This window comes from Dendrobates tinctorius, unplaced genomic scaffold (genome assembly GCF_039654945.1).
Source record: "Dendrobates tinctorius isolate UK_male_01 unplaced genomic scaffold, ASM3965494v1 ptg000034l, whole genome shotgun sequence".
Lineage (NCBI taxonomy): Eukaryota > Metazoa > Chordata > Amphibia > Anura > Dendrobatidae > Dendrobates > Dendrobates tinctorius.
In genome coordinates this window covers 17165665-17179102 of record NW_027361702.1, presented here as the reverse complement: position 1 = coordinate 17179102, position 13438 = coordinate 17165665, and the positions used below count along the sequence as shown (strand labels likewise).

Genomic DNA, 13438 nt, shown 5'->3' with positions numbered 1-13438 from the left:
TATCATATAGACCCCTCAAAGTGGCTTCAAATGTGATGTGGTCCTAAAAATAAAATGGTGTTGTAAAAATGAGAAATCGCTGGTCAACTTTTAACCCTTATAACTTCCTAACAAAAAAAAATTTTGGTTCCAAAATTGTGCTGATGTAAAGTAAACATGTGGGAAATGTTAGTTATCAAGTTTTTTGTGTGCCTTATCTCTGTGATTTAAGGGCATAAAAATTCAAAGTTGGAAAATTGCGAAATTTTCAAAATTTTCGCCAAATTTCCGTTTTTCTCACAAATAAACGCAAGTTATTTGAATGAAATTTTACCACTAACATGAAGTACAATATGTCACGAGAAAACAATGTCAGAATCACCGGGATCCATGGAAGCGTTCGAGAGTTATGACCTCATAAAGGTACAGTGGTCAGAATTGTAAAAATTGGCCCGGTCATGAACGTGCAAACCACCCTTGGGGGTGAAGGGGTTAAGGCTTTAAGGCCGGGATCACACTTGAGAGAAACGGCCGGGATCACACTTGAGAGAAACTCGCACGAGTCTTGCACCTCAATATCCGGCACTGCCGCCGACAATCGAAACTGGAGTGTGCGGCTGCATAGAAATACATGATGCCGGTCCCCCGGCGTCAGTGCCGGATATTGAGGTGCAAGACTCTTGCGAGTTTCTCGCAAGTGTGATCCCGACCTAATGCGTCACTTCACAGCATTAAATGTTCACTACACACAAGTGCATAGCATTAGTGTTCAGGTCACACCAGTTCATAGCACTACATAGCACACGGCTTCCATTTGTCCTGTTTCCATGGGTAACTGCAGCGCTGTGTCAGTCTCTTTACTCATGTCTTTTTACTCACACAGCCATACACAGTCTTTGATATCCTCCAGATCACAGTCGTTAAACACGCCAGCCCTCCTTTGACCAGTTACCATGAACGGCGGCACCGCTGTGTACGCAGTGCGTGCCAGACCTTTCAGCTGCCTTGGCTGTTCGGCTCCGCTTGCTTCTGTCGCTTCACACACAGTCAGCACTCTGCAGGGCTTCCTGCTCTCCACTCCCACCGAACACCAGAATCACACTGACATTACACCTGACACACCCATACCCTTTCCTACAGGGCTTTTAACATAAGAACCTGTGGCCTTCAGCCACATTAAAATCCCGGGACCTGGAATGAAACTGCACAACACCATCTTGCAGTCTGTTTCACAACACCACATTCCAGAGCAGGTTTTCCCTATATCTGTCTTGGACAAAAGCATGTCCAAGACTAGCACTTATTTTTTTTATTATTTTTAGTCTGCATTGCAGTCACAGATACGCCCATGACTGCCATGCACTCCTATGGCCTTCATATGCCTCCGTGCACATCCTGGGGAGAACAAACAGTGACCCCTACCTGTGACATCGGTCACTGCTTCCCCATTGCAATCACAGCTACATGGACTCCCATAGCCACCATACGCCTCTGTACTTATTCTGGGGAGAATAAACAGTGACCCCTACCTGTGACACGGGTCACTACCTCACTATGTATATAAATATGCTCCCATACTTACTTTTATGAAGTAAATGGAGCATGTCATCACCATGCAAAGTTATATTTGTATGCATGGAGACCTAACATTCTTATCAAGGATGAAATTTAGGTTGCCATGGTGATCACTATTCAAAATATCTCCCAGAATATGGGCACTTATGTCCACACCAGCTCACATTAAGAAAATTCTGTAAGCAGCTGGACTCTGCCACTTCCAGTAATGTTTCTCAACACGAGACTTGATAAGAAAGAAAAAAGAATTATCAGCGCTGACAGACACACGGAGAGGGAATGTGATGCATATATTACTTCTCGCAAGCATATAATAATTCTTTATTGTTTCCCCTGCCTGCGCTCAGATTTTATCACTGTGGCGGTATAAAAACGTTCATCTCCCGGTTGTCCCGATCAGTCTACTTCCCGATGTCAAAATGTCAGCAGATTGAATCTACAGACTATTTAGAGGTCAGTCTGTGATCTCACGACCTGCCAGTATGCCTGCCTGCTAAGTAAATCAATTTTTTCTTTTGTCTGAAGGTCATATCAAAGTGATATTTCCTATTGCCGTCACTGTACTAAATAGATATTTTTTGTAATAGCTTGCGTTTGTCACCATGACCTACGTAACCACTAGTAGGACCTGATTATCTCAGTGGCCCTTGAATTTGACCCGACTATACTTGATACGTTGCCTAAAGGGATTCACTCTGCATTTTATAACACTTTCTTCAGTACTGAAATTGCAACGTCAAGAAAGAAAAGTCGTGGATTTATGGAATTCACGGGATGGCTAGCTGTCCTAATTTATTGCAAATGACGAAAAATGGAAAATACATTTTCAAAACGTCTCGATTTATTGAGTATTGAGTATGAGCACTAGAAATCTTGCACTTACAGTATTGGCTGCTATCAATGAGGCTATTGATGATTGTTTGAGGAATATTCTGCCGCTCAATGCACTTGGTCATGCAAATCATCAAGATCCGCTGCTGGCAGCTTCCTTTGCAATTTCTGACTAATGATGTCCCAAATGTACTTAATGGAAGACAAGTCTGGAAATACTGCAGGCCACGACAGCACTGTTAGGCTATGTAGATTGCTCCCAGTAGTAAAACTAACCAGCGGCCTGGTGTAGTCGTGTTGAAAAATAGCTCTTGTGCAGAAATAATCGTATTACTGTTAGTGCTAGGGAATGCAAGTATGGTCCTATTTTACATAAGTCTCGCTGAGACTTGTGGTTCTGCCCAGACAGGATGTCTATGTCTTACTACAGGGTTGTCAGTTGTAGTCAGATCCCGGCAGTGAGCCTTGGGAGAGCCACTTTCTATTCATACTCCCAAAGTCTAACTTCATCCTGCCAGTTATAAGTTGCTTTCCCCTGGTCTGTAGTTTTACTTAGCCATGTATCCTGTATTTCCTGGGGTTTAGTTCCTCACGTTAGCTCATTTTTATGACGTTCTCACTGAGTCATGATTCTGTCACTTACTTTGACCTCTTAGTTTAGACCCAGCATCATGACAAGTTTCTGCCAGCCAGCTCCACCGACCAGCAGCCACTTTCTGGACAAAACACTTTAGACTATTCAAAAGGCCGGGATCACACATGCGAGGAAAACGGCCGAGTCTCGCATGTTAATACCCGGCACTGCCGCCGGCACTCGGGAGCGGAGCGTGCGGCTCTATGTATTGCTATGCAGCCATACACTCCGATCCGAGTGTCGGCGGCAGTGCCAGGTATTAACATGTGAGACTCGGCCGAATACCTCGCATGTGTGATCCCGGCCTAAGTCCAGATTCCTGTACAAGCGTTGAAGGGTGAATGCCAGGATTCCTCCCAAACCTGTTAAACGGAGTGGCTTGTGCAACACCTGTCTGTGGAATCTATAATGCTGTTGATAAGCCCCCGGTCCAACCTGAAAGATAAGAAAAATAACATTTATTACACTCACCGGGGGGGGGGGGGGGGTGGCGGTCCGGTCTGATGGGTGTTGCAGGTCCGGGTTTGGCATGTCCCATCTTCTTGCGACGACGCCCTGCTGCTTGCTTCATCGCTACCCGGCTTCGCTCTCCTGTGCAGGCGTACTCCTCTGCCCTGTTGAAGGCAGAGCAAAGTACTGCAGTGCGCAAGCACTGGGCATCTCTGACCTTTACGAGCACCTGCAGGAGCGCGATGCTGGGGAGCCATGAAGCAAGTAGGAGGACGGCGATCATAAGATGGGAGGCGCCGAATCTAGACCTGCGACACCCATCGGACCGGACCGCCCCCGGGTGAGTATAATAAAACTTATTTTTCTCATCTTTCAGGTTGGACCGGGGGCTAATCTACAGCATTATATGAGGAGGCTGCATTATACCCTATGAGGGGGCTGAATTTAACCACATGAGGTGGGCTGCATTATAACCTATTAGGGGGCTGCATTATATCCTATTAGGGGGGCTGCATTATACCCTATGAGGTGGACTGCATTATAACCTATGAGGGGACTTCATTATACCCTATGAGGTGGACTGCATTATACCCTATGAGGGGAGCTACATTATATTCTGTGGGGGGCTGCATTATACCCTATGGAGGGCTGCATTTTACCCTATGAGGGGGCTGTGTTATACCCTATGAGGGGGGCTGCATTATAATCTATGAGGGGGCTACTTTATATTCTGTGGGGGGCTGAATTATACTATATGAAGGGGGCTGCATTATGCCCTATGAGGGGGGCTGCATTATACCCTATGAGAGGGGGCTGCATTATACCCTATGAGGGGGCTGCATTATACCCTATGAGGGGACTTCATTATACCCTATGAGGTGGACTGCATTATACCATATGAGGTGGACTGCATTATACCCTATTAGTGGGGCTGCCTTATATTCTGTGGGGAGTTGCATTATACCCTATGAGGGGTCTACTTTATATTCTGTGGGGGGCTGCATTATACTCTGAGGAGGCTACATTATATTCTGTGGGGAGGCTGCATTATACCTTATGAGGGGGTTGCATTACACTCTGAGGGTGCTACATTATGTTCTGTGGGGGGGGTTGCATTATACTATATGAGGAGGCTGCATTATACCCTATGAGGGGGCTACATTATATTCTATGGTGGGCTGCATTATACCTTACGATACCTTATGAGAGGGTTGCATTATACTCTGACGGGGTTACATTATATTCTGTGGGGGGCAGCATTATACCCTATGAGGGGGCTACATTATATTCTATTGGGGGATGCATCACATTCTATGTGGGGGGCTACATTATATTCTATGAGAGGGGCTACTTTATATTCTATGAGGGGGATACCCCAACCCCTGCTACATACTGTAATTAAGATGTGCAATACCTTATATTATACCCTGATATTAGCATGTTTTACAGCACAATTGGTGGACTTGTATTTATTTTTATGTAGCTACATAGTGGGCCCTAAAATGATTTTCTCTGGTGGCTCAAAGTGCTCCAGTCTGAAGCTGTGGACAAGGATGGGGCGTTACAAGATGGGGACCAGGATGGGGAATTACTACAAGATGGGGACCAGTGTGGGCATTACTTCAAGATGGAGACCAGGATAGGGTATTACTAAAAGATGGGGACCAGAATGGGGCATTACTATAAGATGGGGACCAGGATGGGCATTACTACATTACATTACTACTATTATAAATAAATAATATTAATTACTACAAGATGGGGACCTGGATGGGACATTACTACAAGATGGGGACCAGGATGGAACATTACTACAAAACAGAGACCAGGATGGAGCATTACTACAATATGGAAACCAGGATGGGGCGTTACTACAAGAAGGGGACAAGGATGGGGTCATTACTACAAGATGGGGACCAGGATGGAGCAGTACTACAAGATGGGAACAAGGATGGGGCATTACTACAAGAAGGGGACCAGTATGGGGCATTACTATAAGATGGGGACCAGGATGGGGCATTACTACAAGATAGGGACAAGGATGGGGTCATTACTAGAAGATGGGGACCAAGATGGAGCATTAATATAAAATGGGGACAGGGGACTAGGATGGGGCGTTACTACAAGTTGACCAGTATGGGGCATTACTATGAGATGGGGACCAGGATGGGGCATTACTACAATATGGGGGCCAGGATGGGGCAGTACTACAAGTTGGGGCCCAGGATGGGGCACATTACTACAAGATGGGGACCAGGATGGGGCATTAGTACAAGATGGAAACCAGGATGGGACATTACTACAAGATGGGAACCAGGATGGGGCATTACTACAAGATGGGGACCCGGATGGGACACTACTACAAGATGGGGAACAGGATTGGGCACATTACTACAAGATGTTTGCCAAAAAATTACTATATGGTGCTAATTGTAAGACAATATTACTGTATTACTGGCCAAATGGGAGAAATAAAATTGTAAAAATGTAAAAAAAAATAATTCAAAATAAAGCATGAAAAAATATTTTGCCACTAAAAATGTTGTTTTATATATAAACTAAAGTAAGAAAAAAAGTGCATTGTTTTTATCACCACATCCATAATGACCCAAGATATAAACCTGTATCATAACCCATAAGATGAATGCCATTTAAAAAAATAAAATAAACAAACTAACAATGTTCAAAAAAAATGATCAAAAGGTGTATAGAAAGAAAAATGGTATGACTAAAAATGTCACTTTGTCCTGCAAAGAATGTGGCCACCCAAATTCAGATTTTTTCTATGTGCGGCCCATATACCCAGCCAAGTTTGAGATTACTGATCTAGATGTATGTTCATTATGGAGTTTTTTTTTGTTCTACTGAACGAAGCTACCCTTATCTTCTGGATTTCCCACTACCCCCTTATTCTTATGTGATAACACCTCCATTTTGTTTTTTTATTAAGATTATATTGTCTAAGTTGTTCAATTTTCATTCTTTTAATTTCTTTCTGTAAGGTTAAAGGTGGAGGTTTTTGTTTATTTTGCATGGACAAATTCATCTTCCCTGTTCACATTGGATTCTACAGTTGTTTTTTGTTTTATTGCTATTTTTTTTTATATCAGGCTTTCATGTGAATTTATACATATAAAAATGTACCTTATTTGTCTGGATGGGCATAAGGAACAGATTTTACACAGTTTTGCATTCATTCAATACATTTCCTGTTTTTTTTTGTTTTTTTTTTAATTTTTGGAGAGTTGTCTTCTCATTCTAGCTCCCTTTTGTTTTTTTTTTCCAACTTTCCCACTTTTATTTTGCTTTCTGACTTATTAGATCACATCAGAAGAAAATTTTTTCCAAGGTGTGATAATGGTTTAATGACCATTACTGTATCATATAAAATTACTACCACTCTCTCTTCTCTTCCTTGCTACTTTTCACCACCACTAGTCTCATCATCCTATGACCCATTTTTGACCTTAAACCTCCTTAGAGCTAGACCTAATGCAGGCAAGAGGGTCCTCTCATTGCTGTCAGTAAATTCACCACTAAGGCTGGAAGGTTGTGGGTATGAGAGTCACCCCTAAAGAGTAAATGTAGCTCATCTTCATAATGTGAAAGGTTTAAAGTGAAGGGAACTGTGAGCTATAATTCTAACAAAGCCTTGTTCTAAAGAAACTGTTGGCCATCAAAAGGTGTACCTGATCACCAGATTATATGACTGAACAGCTGAGAACTGAAACAGCATTATCGTCCCCCGATTCCTTACAACTGGTGTTTTTTTATGACAGTCTTGAGGTGGTGATGTGGAGTGCGAGGTGCCTGGAGTAACATTTGTGGTGTAAGGAACACCACAGCTGATCAGGAACTTAAGAAGCAGGGGTTGCCACCCCACCGTCCCAACCCAGCCACACTTACTTTGTCAGAGCTGGGTAAAAATGACTTGAAAACGTCAACATTTTTCATGTTGCACAAATAGTTTGAGACTTTTCAAAGCTTTTTATGCCAATTTTCATGAATTGGAACTGATATGAATAGTAGTATTAAGCCATCATCAAACTAAAGACAAAGTGTGCATAACATTTTGATGGTGTCTGATTGTCTCAAAATTTATTCTGTAGAAGGACAATGACCCCAAACATCCAACCAATGTCATTAAGAATTATCTTCAGCGTAAAGAGCAAGGAGTCCTAGAGGTGATGATCCGGCCCCCACAGAGCCATGATCTCAACACCATCCAGTCTGTCTGGGATTACATGAAGAGACAAAAGGATTTGCACAAGCGACATCTACAGAAGATCAGTGGTTAGTTCTCCAAGATGTTTGGAGCAACCTCCTGACGAGATTCTTCATAAACTGTGTGCAAGTACCAAGAAGAACTAATGCTTTCACGTTGTTTTGAAGGAAAATGGTGGTCACACCAAATATTGATTTGATTTTGGTTTCTGTTTTGTTCATTCATGTCGCATTTTGTTAATTGATAAAAATAAAATATTGACACTACTATTTTTTAAAGCATTTTACTTCACAGAATTTTCTGTGATTTTTCGTTTCCTCCTAAACCAATGCACAATTATTTTTTACATTTTTAAAGAATAAAACAAAAACACGTACAATTTTTATTTTAATGCTAATGTACAATAATATACACAATTCAAGACAATCATTCTTTTGGTTGATGACTAAAAGGCAGAGACAATTTGTTGGACTTAGTCCTGTCAAAAACAGAATATGAGCCTTTTTGCAAGAAGTGACCATAATATATTAGGTTTGAAAGCATAAAATACAGCAGAGTAAGGAAGAACTGAGTCTTGTAGACCGGAATAAAATCATAGTAACTGGGAATACCCATAAATGAGGGGTGTTTATGAAAGCCAGGTTGGGACCATCTGGTCACCTGGCACCATGGATACATTTGGAGAAACCAGGTTGGGACCACCCGTTCACCTGGCACCATGGATACGTTTAGGGAAACCAGGTTGTGACCCTCCGGTCAACTGGCTTGTACCTCAATGGGCTGTCATCTTCCTAAGCTTGTCGTTACCTCCTCTCTATGTGTGTGCCACAGCGGTGGTAGTCGACCCTGGAAGCTCTGAAGTAACAGCTGCTCTTACCCTGGCGAGTCAGCAGAAGGGTGAGACTCTGTAATGTGCACCATTTTAGGGTATTTTACTGGGACTGTTTTATGTTTTCTGCCTGTTTTGTGGTTCAATAAAGCATTGCCACACTGTTTTACCCACACCCTGTTTTGTCTGAGTAGTGTTACACCCACATTAAAAGGAGAGCGGGCATTTTGTAGGACGATCCCTGGATCATGCGGTTTTGGGTAGCAGACCGTGATGCCTGCTGATCCTTGTGTCTCCACAGGGAGACAAAAAATTAAAGTGAAAAAAATTTTTCTTAAAAAATGAAAAAAAAAAAAAAGAATGACTGAATTACCATCCATTTTCCCCTCATAAAAATAAACATATTTGGTGTTTGGTAGTGGCAAAAATCCGAACTATCAAAATATAAAATTATTTGCCCTGTATAGTAAACGCTGTAAAGAGAAAAAAAATCAGAATGACAAAATTAACATTTTCTGGTCACTGCTCTTATCACAAAACAGAAAAGTCCTCACAAAATGCTGAGACAAACCAATTTCTGTTTTAACCCCTCCACGACATGACGTACATTTACATCACATGTCGTGTCCCTGATTTTGATGCGGGCTTGCATATTTACCAGCAGATGATGGCTGATTTTATCAGTCATCATCTGCCTTTAACAGCTGTTAAACTATTAAATGCTGCTGACAATCTCTGGCAGTGGCAATTAAAACGTGCCGGCGGGGGGGGCACATCATTCCACACACACATCAGCGTGCCTGTGACGTGATTGCGGGACACCGTTGGGTTGCCATGCCAGCTGGAGGTTTGCTGAAGACCTCTTTGCCTGTCACTATGATCCTCTGGTGAAAGCCTGTGCTTAGCTGGTGTTAATCGGAGATTGTGATCTTATTTTAAGCTCTGCTGTGTATACCACAAGCGATCGGATGATCGCAGTTTCAAGTCTCCTGAGGGGACTATGAAAAACAGCTCCCAAGCATCCCTGATTTCGCGGGACAGTCCCGTTTTTGCTCCGCCCACCCGCTTTCCCGCCCGGGACACTATTTGTCCCGCACTACAGGGAGATAAGGCCGGTTTCACATTTGCGCTTTATGGCACTGCGACGGCCTGCGCACAGCCGCTGCTAAGCCCCGCCCCCTGCCCGCCCCATCCGGTCATCGCCGCCTACTAGCGCACATGGACGCTTGCGATCTGCGCACCCTATCTTTAGCATAGGGTGCGCAGATCGTGCGCTGGCCATGCGCTGCGTACTTCTGAAGGTGCGCCGTGCGCGCCGAAATGCAGCATGCTGCGTTCGGCGCACACGGGAGCACCTTCAAAAGTGCGCAGCACATGGCAAAATCCTGCTAGCGCACGGCCAGCACACGATCTGCGCACCCTATGCTAAAGATAGGGTGCGCAGATTGCAAGTGTCCATGTGCGCTAGTAGGCGGCGATGACCGGATGGGGCGGGCAGGGAGCCGGCCGTGCGCAGGCCGTCGCTGCGCTATAAAACGCAAATGTGAAACCGGCCTAAGCCGCATGCCCCCCCATGCACGCCATACTCGCCCTCCCAGAGACGCACCGAAGCCACTGACAGTCTGCAATGAACGATAAGCTGTAGTTCTCTTTAGTGCACAGGACCTGTGTTGACGTCAGAGGACGGGAGGAGTCAGGAGTCACATGATCATCATGTGACTCCTGATTCCTCTCCTCCTGTGACCTCAACACAGGTCCTGTGCACTAAAGAGAACTACAGCTTAGCGTTCATTGCAGGCTGTGAGGGGCTGCGGTGATAAGGAGCGTGGTGTATGCAGGACTCTCTGTTGTGCTGGTCATCTTGGTGCTGGGTGAAGGAAGTTTATGTGTGGGGTCAGAAGGGGTTTACAAGGTGTATGGAGCTGAGCGGTGTGTACGAGGTGTAGGGAGCAGAGATGCTTATAGAGCGGAGCCGCGTGTGTACGAGGTGTATGGAGCGGAGCCGCGTGTGTACGAGGTGTATGGAGCGGAGCCGCGTGTGTACGAGGTGTATGGAGCGGAGCCGCGTGTGTACGAGGTGTACGAATCAAAGCCGTGTGTGTACGAGGTGGAAAGAGCAGAGATGTCTATGGAGCAGAGCCGTGTGTGTACGGAGCGGAGCCGCGTGTGTACGAGGTGTACGGAGCGGAGGCGCGTGTGTACGAGGTGTACAGAGCAGAGATGTGTATGGAGTGGAGCCATGTGTGTACGGAGCGGAGCCGCGTGTGTACGAGGTGTACGGAGCGGAGCCGCGTGTGTACGAGGTGTACAGAGCAGAGATGTGTATGGAGCGGAGCCGCGTGTGTACGAGGTGTACAGAGCAGAGATGTGTATGGAGCAGAGCCGCGTGTGTACGAGGTGTATGGACCGGAGCTGTGTGTGTGTATGGAGCATAGCCGTGTATATACGATGTGTATGGAGCGGAGCCGCATGTGTACGAGGTGTACGAAGCAAAGCCGTGTGTGTACGAGGTGTACACAGCAGAGATGTGTATGGAGCAGAGCCGTGTGTGTACGAGGTGTACGAAGCAAAGCCGCATGTGTACGAGGTGTAGAGCAGAGATGTGTATGGAGCAGAGCCGCGTGTGTACGAGATGTATGGACCGGAGCTGTGTGTGTGTATGGAGCATAGCAGTGTGTATACGATGTGTGCGGAGCGGAGCCGTGTATGTACGAGGTGTACAAAGCAAAGCCGTGTGTGTACGAGGTGTACAGAGCAGAGATGTGTATGGAGCGGAGCCGCATGTGTACGAGGTGTATGAACCGGAACTGTGTGTGTGTATGGAGCATAGCCGTGTGTATACGAGGTATACGGAGCGGAGCCGCATGTGTACGAGGTATACAAAGCAAAGCCGCATGTGTACGGAGCAGAGATGCATACAGAGCGGAGCCGCGTGTGTAGGTGTATGGAGCAGAGCCGCGTGTGTACGAGGTGTATGGAGCAGAGCCGCATGTGTACGAGGTGTACAGAACAGAGCCCTGTGTGTACAAAGTGTACGGAGCTGAGCCGTGTGTTTACGGAGCTGAGCCGAGCCGTGTGTGTACGGGATGAACCGAGCGGAGCCATGTATGTACGGGATGTACGGAGCGGAGTCACGTGTGTGTGGGGCGTACAAAATGAACACGGCTCAGCTCTGTACACGAAGTGTACAGAGCCGAGCCGTGTGTGTACGGGGTGTACAGAGTGGAGCTGCATGTGTACGAGGTGTACAGAGTGGAACCGCTTGTGTACGAGGTGTATGGAGCAAAGCCGAATGTGTACAAGGTTTACAGAGTGGAGCCATGTGTGTACAAGGTGTACAGAGCGTGGCTGCATGTGTACAAGGTTTACAGAGCAGAGCCGCATGTGTACGAGATTTACGTAGTGGAGCCATGTGTGTACTGAGTGAAGCCATGTGTGCGCGAGGTGTATGGGGCGGAGCCGTGTGTGCATGAGGTGTGCAGAGCCACGTGTGTACAAGGTGTATGGTGGGGAGCATTTATACCCCCCAACCATCCCGGATCCAGCAGGACAGTCCCGATTTTGAGTCTGCCCCACTGCTCCGGCCGGGAGGTTACTTTTCCCGCGGACACAGGAGTACACGGCGAAGCCCCGAGGGGCACTTTAAAATTCGCACGTGACATTCCACCGGAAATGACGTGCTGGAAGTTGACCGGAAATTAGGTAATTTCGGGAGGAGATTGTGACAGAACCATGGAGGCACTTCAGGGAATGCTACAGATCCATCACTGTGTCCTCCTCCAACAGTGTGGACAGTGGGATCACCTTGGACTTGGGGATGTTGGCCATGTGAGCGGATCATGATATGTCTTGCATCAGGAGGCTCAGGTGGGCACTAAAATGTGAACCGGGCTGCTATAGCATCTTTATAGAGTCTTTATTTCTTTCTCTCTCTTTCTTTCCCCTCTTCCTTTCTCTCTGTTCTTTCTTTTGCTCTGTTCTTTCTTTCCCCTCTTTCTTTGTTTCTCTAATCTTTCTTTTTCTCTGTCATGATCCCAGTGCAGGTTTTTGAGCTGCACGTCAGGGGTTAATGTCTGGAGCTCAGTGCAGGTTTTGACCTGCACACCTCGGGTCAGTTATAATGTCAGGAACACCGCACTGATCTAGCTCACTGAGCCAGTGCGCATGTCCTGAGTAAAGCGAACTGTGTTCCATAAATCTCTGTTGAAATACGTAGGTTCTGTCAAAGAGGACTCCGAGCCTGTTGTTCCTCCAGTGCTGGTGGAGGGTCAATTGGAGTAAGATCGGACATATTGTGGACTCTCGGCGGGTGCGGCGCTCTTTGCAGTATCTGGTCCACTGGAAGGGAAATGGACCAGAGGAGCGCTCATGGGTTCCTGCTCGCTCTGTACATGCAGATCGCCTGGTTCGGGCTTTCCATGCCAAGTTCTCAGGGAAGCCTGGGGGTCCAGAGGCCCCCCTTTGAGAGGGGGGTACTGTCATGATCCCAGTGCAGGTTTTTGAGCTGCACGTCAGGGGTTAATGTCTGGAGCTCAGTGCAGGGTTTGACCTGCACACCTGGGGTTTATTATTGTGGCCTCTCTTTGGTTCTGGGAGAGCTTCTTAAACCCCTGGGAAGCTCCAATCCCTGCCAGTTATACTTTTGCCTTTGGCCGAGTGTGGTGACCTCCGTCTGCCTGTTTCTTGTTATAGCTTGTTTATATGGTTCTGACCCGGTTCTGTTTCCCCTTGTGAGTTTGCCTGTTGATTCTGTACTGCTCTACCCTCTCTGTGTATGACTCGATGCCTGTGATCTGACTACTCTCTGCTCACCCCTCTTGTACCTTGCAGCTATCTCTGTGTATGACTCATTGGCTACGTCCTGACTATCCTCCCTGTCTATGCCCCTTGGTAACTTTGTCTCACAGTTACCCTG

At 46.1% G+C, this 13438-nt stretch overlaps 1 protein-coding gene across 5 annotated transcripts in view; it reads right to left on the bottom strand.

Moving 5' to 3' along the window:
- ASTN2 (astrotactin 2) overlaps positions 1-13438 on the bottom strand; it is a 1339273-nt gene that overhangs the window by 316515 nt on the left and 1009320 nt on the right. The window contains exon 1 of one of the 5 annotated variants that reach the window (XM_073573131.1): positions 973-1115. The exons of 2 other annotated variants lie outside the window; for them this stretch is intronic. The gene's annotated coding sequence lies outside the window, so the exon portion shown is untranslated. Of the gene's footprint in view, positions 1-858; positions 1116-13438 lie in introns of those variants that run through there. 2 more of the 5 variants (XM_073573130.1, XM_073573129.1) reach the window with 2 other exon arrangements.